Source organism: Cebus imitator, unplaced genomic scaffold, assembly GCF_001604975.1.
Source record: "Cebus imitator isolate Cc_AM_T3 unplaced genomic scaffold, Cebus_imitator-1.0 Scaffold441, whole genome shotgun sequence".
In the NCBI taxonomy this organism is placed as follows: domain Eukaryota; kingdom Metazoa; phylum Chordata; class Mammalia; order Primates; family Cebidae; genus Cebus; species Cebus imitator.
Window position 1 is genome coordinate 239,176 of NW_016107756.1, and position 13,033 is coordinate 252,208.

At 44.9% G+C, this 13,033-nt stretch overlaps 1 protein-coding gene across 1 annotated transcript in view; it reads left to right on the forward strand.

Annotated features, from left to right (window-relative positions):
- Positions 1 to 3,796: 3,796 nt before the first annotated feature.
- DHRS7B (dehydrogenase/reductase 7B) overlaps positions 3,797 to 13,033 on the forward strand; it is a 94,841-nt gene continuing 85,604 nt past the window's right edge. The window contains exon 1 of the mRNA XM_037732112.1: positions 3,797 to 3,868. The gene's annotated coding sequence lies outside the window, so the exon portion shown is untranslated. The remainder of the gene's footprint in view (positions 3,869 to 13,033) is intronic.

The window sequence follows — 13,033 nt, forward strand, 5'->3', positions numbered from 1 at the left end:
CTCATGCCTGCAATCTCAGTAGCACATTGTGAGGCTGAAGTGGGAGGATCACTTGAGGCCAGGAGTTCAAGACCAACCTTGTCAACATGGTAAAACGCTGTCTCTACTAAAAATACAAAAATTAGCCAGGTGTGGTGGTGCATGCCTGTAGTCTCAGCTACTTGGGAGGCTGAGGCATGAGAATTGCTTGAACCCAGGAGGCAGAGGTTGCAGTGAACCATGACTATACCACTTCATCAGCCTGGGCAACAAAGCAAGACTCTGTCTCAAAAAAAAAAAAAAAAAGGAAAAGAAAGTAGGATGATTTGGGTGGGGAAGGAGAGGGCCCCATTATAACTGTTAGTCACTTTAAAACTTAGTGGCTTAGCACAGTGACATTTTATTTTCCTTTTTCATGGTTTTGGAAATTGGTTGGTATGGTTCTCCCAGGGTCTCTCATACAGCTGCAGGGAGATAGTGGCTGGTACTTGATTCATCTTAAAGGCTTTGCTGAAATATCTACCAGTTGACACTAGTTGTCGGCTGGAACCTCAGCTGGGGCTGTTAACCGCAACACTCCATGTTACTTCTTCACGTAACCTGGACTTCCTGATAGTACAGCAGCTGGGTTCCAAGAGCAAGTCCAGGGTTAGACTTCCCGGGAACAAGGAAGAAGCTATCTCACCTGGACTTGGAAGTGACATGGCCTCACTTTCACCAGTCATAACTCTCCCAGATTGAAGCAGAGAGGTTCTACCTCTAAAGAGGAGTGTCAACGGCACCTTGCAGGAAGAGGATGTGGGATGGGAAATATCATTGTGGCCATTTTGGAAAATGCCATCTGCCACAAAGACCTGTGAGAGCCTAAGTACTGAAGAGATTACACTCCTCCCACCACGCAAATGTATTCAAATACAAATAACTTTAGACTGTAAAATGGGGGCAACGAAGCCCAGTAAGTATGAACTTCCCCATAACTCCTTCCACGCTTTTTTTTTTTTTTTTTTTTTTTTTGCTGGAATTGGTGGGGAGGGGATGTCAACCATCAAATACTGTAGAGATATATTCTTTTTCCTCCCTCCCTTTTTTTTCTTAGGGGGTTGCCTCTGCTTTGCTGGTGCCCTGAGTGTGTGCTCAAACTATATAGTGGATGCTCCAGCCTGGGGGAAGGGTGTTTTGGGCAGAGGGAGCAGTACATGAAAAGTAGTTAAACAGCATGGTTAAGTACACGTGGATGGGTAGAAACCAGAGTGAGAATGGTGAATCATGATGCTGAAAGGCTGAGACGAAACCGATCAGGAAGAGCCTTGTGCACCAATCATAATACTGAGCACCGATGACAATAACCTTCTTTTGTTCTTAGTATTCTAAGCACTTTTCATAAGCACTCATTTAACCACTCAACAACCTGAGAGGTAGGTAATATGATTTTTTTTTTTTTTTTTTTTTTTTTTGAGACGGAGTTTCGCTCTTGTTACCCAGGCTGGAGTGCAATGGCGCAATCTCGGCTCACCGCAACCTCCGCCTCCTGGGTTCAGGCAATTCTCCTGCCTCAGCCTCCTGAGTAGCTGGGATTACAGGCACGTGCCACCATGCCCAGCTAATGTTTTTGTATTTTTAGTAGAGACGGGGTTTCACCATGTTGACCAGGATGGTCTCGATCTCTTGACCTCGTGATCCACCCGCCTCGGCCTCCCAAAGTGCTGGGATTACAGGCTTGAGCCACCGCGCCCGGCCCTGATTTTTTTTTTTTTTGAGACAGCCTTGCTTTGTCACCCAGGCTGGAGTGCAGTAGCCCGATTTCAGCTCACTGCAACCTCCCCTGGGTTCAAATGATTCTCCTGTCTCAGCCTCCTGAGTAGCTGGGATTACAGGCACGCACCACTGTGCCCGGCTAATTTTTGTATTTTTTTTAGTAGAGACGGGGTTTTGCCATGTTGGCCAGGCTGGGATTATTTCATTTTACCAATGAGGAAAACTGGTTAAATGCTTTCTTCAGGCTCACACTGCTAGCGAGAGGCAGAAATGTGATTTGTGCCCGGGAAGTCTGGCCCCAGATCTGCTCCCTTAACTTCATATTACTAATCAAAGGAGTTTGCACTTCAGCCTGAAGGTGAAAGTGAGTGATTTCCTAGAATATGAAATTTGATTAAAACAAAAGTAGAGAATTTCACTAAAACCTTCTGGCCTGATTTTTGATACTTCGGGAAATACAGACTCAAGAATGGTACATCCTTTTTTTTTTTTTTTTTTTTCCTTAGGTATACTATACATATTATTGTAACATTCAGAAGATCAAGTGCACCGGCCCAGCGTGGTGGCTCACGCCTGTAATCTTAACACTTTGGGAGGCTGCGGCAGGAGGATCACTTGAGGCCAGGAATTCGAGAACAGCCTGGCCAACATGGTGAATGTATTTACTAAAAAAAATACCAAACTAAGCCAGCTATAGTCCCAGTTACTCATGAGGCTGAGGCAGGAGAATCGCTTGAACCCGGGAGGCAGAGGTGCCGTGAGCCGAGATGGTGTCACTACACTTAGCCTGGGCGACGAAGCAAGACTCCATCTCAAAAAAAAAGCATCAATCTTAAGGGTACAAACTTACGAGTTTTACACATGTGCACATCCATATAATCATCACTCCTAGGCTGGTTTCCACACCCCAAGTCTCTCTGATTCATCTATGCCATTCCATGTAGCTGTAATTATCTTTTTCATTGCCTTATTAACGAGCCATTGTATAATTATACCACAATCTATCAAACTGATAAACGATTTGGGTCATTTCCGTGTTTTGACTATTGCAAACAGCACGTCCTGGCATATTCCGTCCACAATACAACCTAGGAGGGGAATCGCTGGATCACAGCTGCGCTACGCCTTCATTTAGCGACTACCAGTTTTGCTGCTGCATCTGCAACCAAGCCCTGGCCAAACACCCCTAGATTGCGGGTAACTTTCTAAGCACAAGGACTCTTCTTTATCAGTATTTCATTAAACGCGGACTTGAAGGAGGCTGAAGTCCACAACACTTCACGCAGAGCGGCCGCCAGGGTAAAAGGCGACTAGCCCAGCCCACCAGGGCGCCGGAAGTTGCTGCAGCTCCGCCTTAGGGAGACTCGGCTCTTCCGGTCTGCAAGGGTCGCTGGGAAGTGTAGTCTTTTGTTGGGGGCGGAATGACCTCCTGAAAGGCAGGGTCGTTTTACACCAACGTTGATCGAGATCAACATTTATTCCTGCTGCCATGACAAAAAGGAATTGTACACGAAGAAAAAAGGCAGACATTTAGAGAAGAGGAATTAACGGGCAGGTTCACAGGAGGGCTGCTAGAATCTATCAATCTCACACTCCCTCTTCCTTTTTCTTTTTTTTCCTCTTTTTCTTTTTGGACCTGGCGTCTTTTCGCGCCAAAGCCCTGGAGACAGAGCCTGATTGGCCCAGCCAGGACCTGTGCCCATCTAATGCTGGACCGACGGAGGGATTAACGGACGGCCTGCGGCGCGCACGCGCAGCCTGGAAGTGTAGGAACCTGCCTGCAGGTCCGTGGAGAAAACGCTACCGTTACCAAAACCATAACCACGCCCTTGTCTCCTGCGACGTGCCTCCCAAAAGACTCCCGAGTCCATTTTAAAGTCGTGGATATGGAACCTGCTGCAGAGCTGCCTAGAAGCCGGAGCCGCCTCCCCAGGGTGGGGCAGAATTTACACCTCTCCACTTTCAATTTAAGGTGAAAAAAATAGAAAAGCAAGTAACTTATCACGATCAAAACGCGATATCTGATTCCCTAACAACTACAGGAGGACAGTACCTATTCCACACAGAGCCAGAAACCGGGAGAGGAAAGAAAGAATGTCGATGAATCCTAGGCAGCAAAAATTTTTCCGTCCCTCAGCTAAGAGCCCTGCCACTGTCTTCAGTCATACACGGATTGACATTTTTAAAGACCCCCAATGTTAACGAAATCGATAATAGCGTTGAGCACTGCCCAGCCTCAAAATGACTATTATTTTCCAAAGCCACTTTTTTTTTGAGTTCCGCTCTGTTGCCCAGGCTGGAGTGCAGTGGTGCGATCTTGGCTCATTGCAACTCCACCTCCCTGGTTTAAGCAATTCTCCTGCCTCAGCCTCCCTAGTGGCTGGGATCACAGACGCCTACCACCACCCCCCGCTTTTTTTTGAGACAGTCTTGCTCTGTCACCCAGGCTGGAGTGCAGTGGCGTTATCTCAGTTCACTGCAACCTCCGCCTCCCGGGTTCAAGCGATTCTCCTGCCGCAACGTCCTGAGTAGCTGAGATTACAGGCGCAGCCACGAAGCCCAGCTAATTTTTGTATTTTTTAGTAGAGACAGGGTTTCATCATGTTGGTCAGGCTGGTCTCGAACTCCTGACCTCATGATCCACCCGCCTCGGCCTCCCAAAGTGCTAGGATTACAGGCGTGAGCCACTGGGCCCGGCCCAGAGTCACTTTATAAGTTAAAAAAAAAAACTATAATTTCAAAGATCAGCACCTAAACTCTAAGATGAAATTAAGTGTTCATAAACAGATTACAGTATGTTTTAAAGTTCCACGTGTTAACCTTTCTTCAACAAAAGATTATTAATGCTTCATCTGTGCCAAAAGGTCAGATTGAATATACATAGAATTTCTGTTCTTTGTAGCAAGATTCAGGGTGGTTTGGATAATTAAGATAAATATAGGAGTAATTGTTCCTCAAGGTTCCATGTGTTTGGAGCTGTAAGAATACTCCATATTCTAAGAATGTGGAAATTACTTTCAATCTGAGAAAGGGGGCGGGGTTAGGAAAGGCTTCGTGCAGGAGGTGGCATGACAACATCATCACATCCTCAGCATTTCTATATTGCAATCAATACATGCCTATATGAAAAGCACATGGCACTGTGGCAACAAACTAGATATAGCTCTTGCCCTTTAGGAAAAAGGGAAACATACTCCCCCAAATATGAGGTATGGTGTGGGCCAAACAATGTGCCTATACTTCCTGCTGAATTACAGTTTTGTTTTTTTTTTTTTGAGACCGAGCCTTGCTCTGTCACCCAGGCTAGAGTGCAATGGCACTGTCTCAGCTCACTGCAACCTCCGCCTCCTGGGTTCAAGGGATTCTCCTGCCTTAGCCTCCTGAGTAGCTGGGATTACAACCTCTCACCACTGCCCCTAATTTTTGTATTTTTGGTAGAGATGGGGTTTCACCATCTTGGCCAGGCTGGTCTCGAACTCCTGACCTTGTGATCCTCCGACCTCAGCCTCCCAAAGTGCTGGGATTACAGGCGTGAGCCACCGCGCCCTGCCTACAGTTATCATTTTTAACCTGTGAATACAACCTCACTCTTTGGAGTCCTGACAAAATGGTTGCTTGGGGAAAGCTATTTTTGGAAAACTTCAACTATAACTTATGAGGTCTAAAATTGTCACATTTGTCCAGAACATAATCCAGGGAAATTGTCATATAGTTCCCAAGGACATTTTCCTTTACCTGAGCCCCCTCTCGAGGTATGGCAATTAGATTACTCCAGTTGCCACCCTTGTGTTAAAAGAAAAACTCCGGCGGGCATGGTGGCTCACCCTTGTAATCCCAGCACTTTGGGAGGCTGAGGTGGGAGGATCACCTGAGGTCAGGAGTTCAAGACCAGCCTCGCCAACATGGTCAAACTCTGTCTCTACTAAAAATGCAAAAATTAGCTGGGTGTGATGGTGTGCACCTGTAGTCCCAGCTACTTGGGAGGTTTGAGGCAGGAGAATGGCCTGAGCCAGGGAGGCGGGGGTTGCAGTGAGCTGAGATCGCGCCACTGCACTCCAGCCTGGGCGACTAAGCGAGACTCTGTGTCAATAAAAAAAAAAGGAATAAATTTTAAAAAACAGAAAAACTCAGCTGAATTAAATTTAGCAGAGTTTAATTGAGGAAGAATGGTTGGCAAATCATATATTCTCCTCAGCCGGTGTAGCCTCTGAGACTCCAGTACAGCCATGTGATAGAAGATTTACAGACAGAAAAAGGAAAGTGAGGTACAGAAAATGGAATTGAGGTACAGAAACAGCAGATTGGTTACAGCTCAGCATTTACCTTATTTGAACAGGGTTTGAACAGTAGGCCATCTTTGCATTGACCAAAACACAGTGATTGACACAACAGTAGGCTACAGTCTGCTTACAACTTCATTTAGGTTGTAGTTCACAATGTACAGAAGAACCTTTAGGCCAAACTTAAAACAGTAAGGCGGCAGCTTTAGGCTAAACTTGATTTAACACTTGCAAATATACAAGTATCTTCTGGTAATGATTTGCATGTTTTCTCCCAGGGTAAAGGCATTTCTGTGCAGAAAAGCAGCAGCCTTAGGATTAAGTAAATTTCCCTTAACCAATCAGTTTGTAAAATGTGGCCCATTCTCCGACATTTATAACGTGTTTATCATCTGTAGTTACCTGGGTTAATAAAACACATAAATGCAGCCAGGTGTGGTGGCTCACGCCTGTAATCCCAGCACTTTGGGAGGCCAAGGCAGGCAGATCACTTGAGGTCAGGAATTTAAGACCAGCCTGGCCAACATGGTGAAACCCCATCTCTACTAAAAATACAAAAATTAGCCGGGAGTGGTGGTGCCTGCCTGTAGTCCCAGTTACTTGGTAGCCTGAGGTGGGAAGATAGCTTGATCCTGGGAAGAGGAGGTTGCAGTGAGCCGAGATCACACCATTTCACTACAACCTGGGCAACAGAGCAAGACTCTGTCTCAGAAAAAAAAAAGAAAAAGAACCGCAAACTGCCTACATGGAATAATCAAAACTCAACCTCCTTCTAGCATTTGGCTCTGCCTCTTATGTCTCCTCACCCAGTTTTTACAAGACCGTACTAAGCTTTCATCCATGGGACAATACAAGATATAATGCTGCTCCAAGAACACTGACAGTTCCAGGATCGCCAGTTCCTACAATCTAGCTCCCGCCTCAGTGTCACCCCATCCAGCAAGAAGCAGCCAGATGTCAATGGTGCCCTTCTTCTATTACCTGTTGAAAGGCTGGAATGTTAGGGACAAGCTGTCCCTGAAAACCTGAACGCAGCTGACCCCTCACTCTGATTGCCCTGCAGGTGCACCCCTAAACTCTTATCTCGGAGCCACAGCAAGGCTGTAAAACATTCTGCAGTTGAGCAAAGCCTGATTACAGCCAGCTGGGCAGGGTGGGGAGGTCAGTGAAAACAAACTTTTGTTACACGTACTTGTAAATTCCTGTTTTACACATACCTGTAAAATCTTGGGTTTTTTTAACTGCCTCCTCCTCCTCAAAAGTCACAGGATGATGTATTGTAAGTCTGTCACAAGCTGATAAACTATCTTTGTGCTTGTTACAAGCTGATGGATTATCTCCTCCTGAAACTCCCTTATGCCCTCTCATCCCATATAAACCCCACCTTTTGTAAGCTGGGGGCTGCCTCTTCTGATTGTTATGGAGCAGCCTGGCAGGGTAATAAAACTTGCCTGCCTGATTTTGGGTTTACTTGTCCTTTCTCTTGGCTAACCTTACACCAATTAGTAGATTTTTTATGAATTCTGGAACTGTCTTATAAAAATCACAAATGTATTACATTGTATATTTGCATGTTAAAATTGTTGTTTTGTTTTGTTAAATGGAATAATTTACAAATATTTCATAATTATCATAATCTCATTTTGGCTCCTTTTTTCCCCTCCCATTTATTAAATGTTTTTCCAAAGAGTGGAAGCTCTGAGGTTGCATATACATGAGAAAAGCAAATAAGACTGTCTCTCATCAAGACAGGATTAAGATATGGCAGCTGTGAAATTGACGGACTGATTCAAACAAAACCCAGACAACTCCTGGTGAGCAGAAAATAGAATTGGTTTCTTATTTTGGAGGTCAAGGTGAGCAGATCACCTGAGGTCAGGAGTTCGAGACAAGATGGCCAACATAGTGAAACCCCATTTCTACCAAAAATACAAAAATTAGTTGGGCATGGTGGCATGTGCCTGTAATCCCAGCTACTCAGAAGGCTGAGGCAGAAGAATCACCTGAACCTTGAACTCGGGAGGCGGAAGTTGCAGTGATCCGAGACTGTGCCACTGCACTACAGTGTTACCTGGGCGACAAAGTGAAACTTAGTTTCTTAGGAAGGCTCCTACACATTCTGCACAATCTCTGAGAGAGGATGCGTGTGTGTGTGTGTCTGTGTGTGTGTCAGTGGTGAAGCAGGTTGCTTCTGTGTTGACGGGACTCCATTATCAGAGAATTTCTTCCCTGGACTAGAACCCAGCCAGCCGTGTCATCATGCTGCAGAGCTGCACCCACTAACCCCATTCTTATCTGGGAAATCCAGTCAGTGTAACTGTTTGCAAGGGTGCTCTGGAGCCAGACTCTCCAGGTTCAATGCTGGTGTCTGAGGTTTTTTCCCATTTGACATCAGCTTATAGTCTGACACAGAGATGTCTTCAACAGGAGTAGAACTATTTGGTAGAAATGATTCAGTGCAGAAAGGCTGTTTTTTAAGGTGAATGTGGCTTCTCTGCGACCAATCTACAGGGTGGAAATGCTCCGCAACTGTAACAAACAGTGAACATTTGCTGGTCACTGTTGAACACCTGAAATGTGGCTATTGGGACTCAAGAACGGAATTTTAAATTTTACTTAATTTTAATGAATTTATTTTATTTATTTATTTATTTATTTATTTATTTTGGGACGGAGTTTCGCTCTTGTTACCCAGGCTGGAGTGCAATGGCGCTATCTTGGCTCACCGCAACCTCTGCCTCCTGGGTTCAGACAATTCTCCTGCCTCAGCCTCCTGAGTAGCTGGGATTACAGGCACGCGCCACCAGGCCCAGCTAATTTTTTATTTTTATTTTTAGTAGAGATGGGGTTTCACCGTGTTGACCAGGATGGTCTCGATCTCTTGACCTCGTGATCCACCCACCTCGGCCTCCCAAAGTGCTTGGATTACAGGCTTGAGCCACCGCGCCCGGCAATTTTAATGAATTTAAACATAAACAGCCATGTGTAGCTAGTAGCCACCATGCTGGACAGCACAGGTCTAGCCCCTAAATGTCAACAGCTTCCTGTGCAAAAATCAATTTTATTAAAATATGTGCTCTACCCTGCACTCAGCCTTTCTGATGTCCCTCTTTAGCAGGTGCAGCTGCAGGAAACGGATCTCTCAAACACCGAATGAAGACGAATGAAGAAGGAAAGAGTTTATTACAGCTGGGAGCTGAGGAATGATTTGTCCAAATTCAGCTCATCTAACAAAGGAAGGTTTTACCTTTATATAGGCTTACACTTTAGATATTAAATGTGGAAGGATCCTTGGCTTCCAGCCTCAGGAATCACGTATGAAAAGGATCTCGGTTTACAGCTTCAGGGATCACATATGAAAGGGTTTCGGTTTATAGTTTTAGGACTCACATGTGAAAAGGTTTCGGGTTTGATCTTGTTTTAAGTAAAAACAGTGTCTTCTTGGAGAGATTTCCCAAGACCAAGCCCGCCACCTACAGGAAGGTGAATCAGGAGGGGCCAGTCGGTCTGTCTTTTCTTCTATTGAAATGCAGTGTGGCAGTCAAAAGGGAAGTTGAGCCGGGCGCGGTGGCTCAAGCCTGTAATCCCAGCACTTTGGGAGGCCGAGGCGGGTGGATCACGAGGTCAAGAGATCGAGACCATCCTGGTCAACATCGTGAAACCCCGTCTCTACTAAAACTACAAAAAATTAGCTGGGCATGGTGGTGCATGCCTGTAATCCGAGCTACTCAGGAGGCTGAGGCAGGAGAATTGCCTGAACCCAGGAGGCGGAGGCTGTGGTGAGCCGAGATCGCGCCATTGCACTCCAGCCTGGGTAACATGAGTGAAACTCCGTCTAAAAAAAAAAAAAAGAAAAGGGAAGTTGATTCCCAGATGCCTGGGTCTCCTTCCTCACCTCTTCAATACAACATCTGATTAAGGATTTGAAGAAAATGCAGTACAGATATTGTTTGTTAGAATAGACGTAAGACCCTAAAAGAAATTTTTTAAATCCTGGCCGGACACAATGACTCATACCTGTAATCCTAGCACTTTGAGAGAATGAGGCGGGAGGACCACTTGAGGTCAGGAGTTAGAAACCAGCATGGCCAACATGGTGAAACCCTGTCTCTACTAAAAATACAAAAAAAGTTAGCCGGGCCTGGTGGCAAGCCCCTGTGATCCCAGCTACTTGGGAGGCTGAGGCAGGAGAATTGCTTGAACCCAGGAGGCAGAGGTGGCAGTGAGCCAAGATTGCACCACTACACTCCAGCCTGGGTGACAGAGTGAGATTAGGTCTCAAAAAAAAAAGTGTGTGTGTGTGTGTGTGTATATATATATATAAATCCTTTCTCTGAGGGAAGAAATATGACTTTCTTATTTCTTTTTCTTTTCTTTTTTGAGACACGGTCTTGCTTTGTCACCCAGGCTGGAGTGCAGTGGCTCAATCTCAGCTCACTGTAATTAATCTCTGCCTCCCCGGTTCAAGCGATTCTCCTACCTCAGTTTCCTGAGTTGCTGGGATTGCAGGTGCACCCCACCATGCCTGGCTAATTTTTGTATTTTTAGTAGAGACGGGGATTCACCATGTTGCTCAGGCTGGTCTCAAACTCCTGGGCTCAAGCGATCTGCCTGCCTTGGCCTCCCAAAGTGCTGGCATTACAGGCTGAGCCACTGCGCCCCAGCCTGGCCTTCTTTTTTCAGAGATGTAGTTTCGCTCTGTGCCCAGGCTGGAGTGAGATCTTGCCCAGTGGTGAGATCTTGGCTCACTGCAAAGTCCGCCTCCCGGGTTCAAGCAATTCTCTTGCCTCAGACTCCGGAATATCTGGGACTACAGGTGCACGCCACCACGCCGGGCTAATTTTTGTATTTTTAGTCGAGACGGGGTTTCACCGTATTAGCCAGGATGGTGTCGATTTCCTGACCTCGTGATCTGCCCCCTCAACGTCGCAAAGTGCTGGGATTGCAGGCGTGAGCCAGCGCGCCCGACCTGGCCTTTCTTATCTCTCAGAGTCACAATTTCTGTGAGGCAGCCACCAACACTAGCTTTTAAGTTTCAGTGATTCGCAGTGAAACTCCAGTGCCAGGAAGCTGACAGTGTCCAGAAACCACAAAGAGCAGAACATTTTGTCTCTGTGTCAGTTTCATGCATCCTAGTCTTAAATCAACAATATTTTAAAAATGCATTGTTTTTCTTTCTTATCGTTTCTCATTTCTAAAAATTTGGAAGCTTCAGCAAACCATTCATGCTGACCTTACACCTCCCGGAGGAGGAGATGGTGCGATACTCGCAAACACCGGGAGTGCAAAATTGATTCCATTCGGCGTGCTTCACAGGAAGGGGGCGCTGTTTCCTCGCAGCTCATCAGGTATCTCAGGAAAAGAAATTTGGGGGGAACATTTCCCCAGCCTCCAAGCCGCATCATACAGGACAGGTCAGCAGGAAACAGATTTTATTTTAAAATTCCCAGCAAGAGGTGGAGGGCGACTTGTTAGAGTTCCAGTCACTAAAGAAAATTCTTCCTAGAGCCATAGTAAGTTACCACTGAAACAGTTTTTCTCTGCCTTCATTAGAGTAAAAATATAGTTATGTATCCCAGCATTCTTGTAACAATTCCACCACCAACAGCAGTAAAAAATGCTACAATTTATTGAGTACTAACTTCTGTGGCACTTCATAAGTGTTACCATTTTTAGCCTCACAATTTCTTTACTATCTTCATTTTAAGGATGAGAGGCTAACGTTTTGGGGTGCTAAGAAATTCAACATCTGTCTAGCTGTTCTAATAGGTATGTCTCATCATGGTCTTAATTTGCATTTCCCTAATGGCTGCTAATGTTGATCATCTTTCTATGTGCTTATTTGCTGTCTGTATATTCTCTTCAATGAAATGTTTCTTCCTGTCTTTGTCCATTTTTCTTTTCTTTTTTTTTTTTTTTTGAGACAGAGTTTTACTCTTGTTGCCCAGGCTGGAGTGCAATGGTGCATCTCAGCTCACCGCAACCTCTGCCTCCTGGGTTCAAATGATTCTCCTGCCTCACCCTCCTGAGCAGCTGGTATTACGGGCATGTGCCACCACACCCAACTAATTTTGTATTTTTAGTAGAGACACGATTTCTCCATGTTGGTCAGGCTAGTCTTGAACTCCCGACCTCAAGTGATCCGCCTACCTCAGCCTCCCATGCCTGGGATTACAGGCATAAGCCACTGCACCCAACCTGTCTTTGTCCATTTTTTAAATTGAATCGCTCAATTTTTTCATGTTAAGCTTTGAGAGTTTTTTTTTTTTTTTTAATTAAAAATATAGAAACAGAGCCTCAATATGTTGCCCAGGTTGGTCTGAAACTCCTGGGCTCAAGCAATCCTCCCACCTTGGCCTCCCAAAGTGTTGGGATTACATGTGTGAGCCACCATGCCTGGCTGAGAATTTTTTCTATATTCTAGATAGCAGTCCTTTTTCAGATATACGGTTTGAATTGTTTCCCAGTGTGTGCTTTGCCTTTTGATTCCATTAACAGAGTCTTTCGCAGAGCAAAACATTTTTAATCTTGATCAAGTCCACTTTATGAATTTTTCCTTTTATGAATCATACTTTCAGTGTCATTTTGAGAAAAACTCTACCAACCCCTAGTTCCCCCACATTTTCTCCTGTACTATCTTCTAAAATTCTCATGCTTTGTGTTTAAATCTATTATTCATTTTGAGTTAATTTTCATAAATGGTGTGAGGTCTAGGTCAAGTTTCTTTATTTTTATTTAAAAATTTTTGTCTATTAATGTTCAATTGCTCCAGCACCATTTGGTGAAAAAGACTATCATTGAATTGAATGAAAAGGCTATCATTTTGTTGAATTGTTTCTGAATCTTTCTTAAAGATCAGATGGACATACTTGTGTGGGGCTATTTCTGGGTCCTCTGTTCTTTCCCATTGACCTATGTATTTATACTTCAATAATATCAGTCTTGAGCTTTATAATAAGATTTGAAGCCAGGTGCGGTGGCTCACTTCTGTAATCCCAGAACTTTTTTTTTTTTTTTTT